Below are 885 nucleotides of genomic sequence, written 5' to 3' on the forward strand. Positions count from 1 at the left end.
TCCTCTGGGATGGTCATTGAAGCATGAAGGGGCCTACAAGTTCCTCCTCTGCCTTGGTGGGTCCTGCGCTTTGTTTGGCCACTTTCGTGACTCAAATCTGCCATTCTGCAGGTGTTCTAATCAGCTTGTCTGCCCTAATTGTTTCCAGAAAGTTCCTGATTGTACTGGAACCTTCCCTGTTACCTTACCCAGGGAAAAGGGACCTACTTAACCTGGGGCTAATATATCTGCCTTCTATCACTCTCCTGTAGCCATCTGGCCTGACCCTGTCACAACTGTTTTCTTTTTGAGTGCAGTTATGTAAACAAATAATAATAATTCTACATTTGTAAGCTGCACTTTCACGATAAAGAGATTGCACTACAGAATTTGTATGAGGTGAATTGAAAAATACTCTTTATTTTGTTTATCTTTTTTACAGTTCAACTATTTGTAATAAAAAATGATAATGTAAAGTGTGTACTCTACACTTGGTATTCTGTGTTATAACTGAAATCAGTATATTTGAAAATGTAGAAAACATCTAAAAATATTTAAATAAATGGTATTCTATTGCTGTTTAACTGTGCAATTTAAAACTGCAATTAATCACAATTAATTTTTTAAATAGTTTGACGGCCCTGGTTTCTAGGCATGATTTTCCTCTCACTGATACCATTTAATATTTAGTATACTTTCATTGTATTCAGTGGCCTTACTCCTCATTTATGCTAGTGTAAGTAACCAGAGAAACTGGCTCTCTGAAACTCATGTAACAAAACATTAAAAAAAAAGGGGCAAGTCTTGCTAGAAAAAGGAAATGAATAAGAAGTATTTTGCATAAGACCAACACGAAAACAGGAAGGAACTTCCCACCAGTATGCTAGATGAGAGCTCCTCAGTGAC

This window comes from Natator depressus, chromosome 4 (genome assembly GCF_965152275.1).
Source record: "Natator depressus isolate rNatDep1 chromosome 4, rNatDep2.hap1, whole genome shotgun sequence".
Classification (NCBI taxonomy): Eukaryota; Metazoa; Chordata; order Testudines; family Cheloniidae; genus Natator; species Natator depressus.